This window comes from Accipiter gentilis, chromosome 24, assembly GCF_929443795.1.
Source record: "Accipiter gentilis chromosome 24, bAccGen1.1, whole genome shotgun sequence".
In the NCBI taxonomy this organism is placed as follows: Eukaryota; Metazoa; Chordata; class Aves; order Accipitriformes; family Accipitridae; genus Astur; species Astur gentilis.
In genome coordinates, this window is record NC_064903.1 from 15807983 (window position 1) to 15810612 (window position 2630).

Here is a 2630-nt window from a genome sequence, read left to right on the forward strand (position 1 = left end):
CCAGCCGGGAGCACTCTGCCACAGGAATGTCCCCCGGCAAACACAGCGGGACCCTAAGCGGGATGAATTTTTGCTGTTGCCATTTCTGTCTAACGGGAAACCACCGCAGGTGCAGGGAGATTCTGATGGGCAACCCGCAGCAGCAGGGGAGGCAAAGTCTGCTCTCCTGCTGCCAGCACGGTCAGCTCTCGATGTACCTCCCCAGGAGGCAATGTTTTGCGCAGTGCGCCTCAAAAAGCCCCGTTTCATCCGGCACTCGTCGGTGGTCAGCTCATAACCATCCCACCCCACGCAACCTGTTTGCAGCACGGGGAAGCTGGAGGAAGAGCTGGGCTCTGGTGGACGTTCCCTTCCTGACTGGTGATACAGCACGGAGTAACATCTAGCAGAGCAATCTGGTCTGCTGATAAAGGGTGCACCAAAAAAAGGCCTGCGCAGCTCCCACGACTCTGACTTCACTTGACTCATTTCCGACCTATTTTACTCCCTTTGAACCAAAAGACAGGCTCGGATGGGACGTCTGGGCTGGTGCAGATAGACATAGCTTCACAGCCAGCTATACCTAGGAGAAAGCAGGGTAACTAATGGTTTTGCCAACAATTACATGTAATTTATCAGGTCTAGGAAGAGCCATCTATTACAGGCAGCTGCAGGAGCAGGTAACATTTAGTTTGCTCCTTGACAAGAAAGAGATGATAGTAATAACATGGAAACAAGAAACATAAATGCACACAGTAAAAATAAATCACCCAAGTGGGATAAAACACAAGGAAATTGTCTGTGGTGGAGATTCAAACTCACAATATTTAAGGCACAACCAGTTATTGGGGGCTTTCTTGATCTAAAGATACTTTGCCTTCTTTGGCAAAGATACTTCAAAACCTCCACAGGCCCTGGTGGGTTTTGCTTGCCCGTACGCAGCGAGGGGCAGAGGCACTGGGACCCCCTGGGAATGCACTTGCAATGCCCGTTTCACGCTCCCAATGCAAAGTTCAAGGCACTTTGTAGGTGGGAGAGATTCCCCTTGCCAGCATCCCAGAGCGATGGGCTCGGCAGGACAGCACTTTTCCCTTTGAGATAATATTTAGGGGAAATAGGATAACTGCATTTTTTTAAAAAGGGCAGCGTTGAAATTCCACTGTGCTAGCCTTGCCTTGCCCAGGGCAAGTAATTTTTTTGACAGGTGAATAAAATATCATTAGTTTCTCCACTGTCATCAATCATCAAAGTGAAGGCTGGGCGAGTAACCTCTCCAGACAGTCCTGGGGACTGCATTAGCCCCTGGTTTCTAAAGAAGCAGAGAGGGGCCGAGCTGGGAGGCTCCCTTTATATCTAAATGCATGGGAGGCAGACAGCTAAAAACCTCTCCCCAACTTTGACTTTTTTCCCTAAGTGTTAGAAGCTGACAACAGCATAGAAATGGAGATTTCACGTTGTCACTCCAGCCTTGCCCAGCTATTTGTGGCCAGGTAGCCCAAGCTGGGCTATATATTGTATTGGGGCATTGCTGAGGGCAGAGGCATAAGTTAAGGAGAGAGAATGACAAATCTGAAGCTTTTGTCTAAAGGTCACACACTTGATGCTTCTTTCACATTTGTGTGAGTTAATTTACTTTAAAAAAAAAAAAAAAGAAAAAATCTTCACAACAAAGAAAAATGAACAGAAATCTGTCCCTCAGCCTGCCGTGGCCATGAACTTCCAAAGCTATTGTGATTTCAATAGAAGAATAGGAGACACTGCCATCGAAAATGCCATTGATATTGTAACAGATCATTGCCTAAATAGACCATAACAGCCCCCATTTCAATGGTTACTGAGAAACGCATTAACCCCTTCCCGTCTGAGCGCCTGCACAATCTCTGTGTGACACATCAAAGGAGACACACCAGATAGTAAGAATTTCACACCCTTTTTCTGCCTCTGTCAGCTCCTCTGAGCTTCCCCGTCCCTTTCCTTTTCCACACCGCATCAGAGCTAACCGCAAGGGCAAATCCTTTTAAGCGCAGGCAGAAAACCTGGGGTTAGCGCATTGTCTCACCCCCCCAGCCCCGCTCCCCAAACCACCCAGGAGAAGGCAGAGCCTTCCCCAAAGATCTTGGGCTCAGTGGCAGTTGAAGTGCCAACACTTTACAAAAAGGATATATATATTTTTATATGTTTTAATTCCCAGCAGACCAAGCCCCAAACCCTTCCAACACTGAAAGGTCTTTTGAGGAAAAATTAAAAAACAAAACAAAACAAAAACAGTAATACTTTTTTGAACTATGGCTCTTCTCTTCCAGACCCAGGGAGGCTATTGCAGTAGGCCCCCATTAAGCTCCTCTTTGAGGTTGCTCGTTTAGCTTGTTCTTAAACACTTTGCCATGTCCCACCACTGGGACCTCCTGAAATATTAAGCTAAACATCTTTCAAAATGCGTCATGCCTCACTGTCACCTTGATTTACAGATCCTGGGGAGGCAAAGAATGAAAGCAGGTTTCTTTGGAAAAAAGGATTATTTCCATAAAGCTCCACATTAATTGAATCTCAATCCTTTAATTCTTTACTAATTGAATCTGGGACCACGTTTGCCATTACTTAGCACAGGACAGATGCCAGGCTAACCGGTGCTGGCTACGCAGAGCATCCTC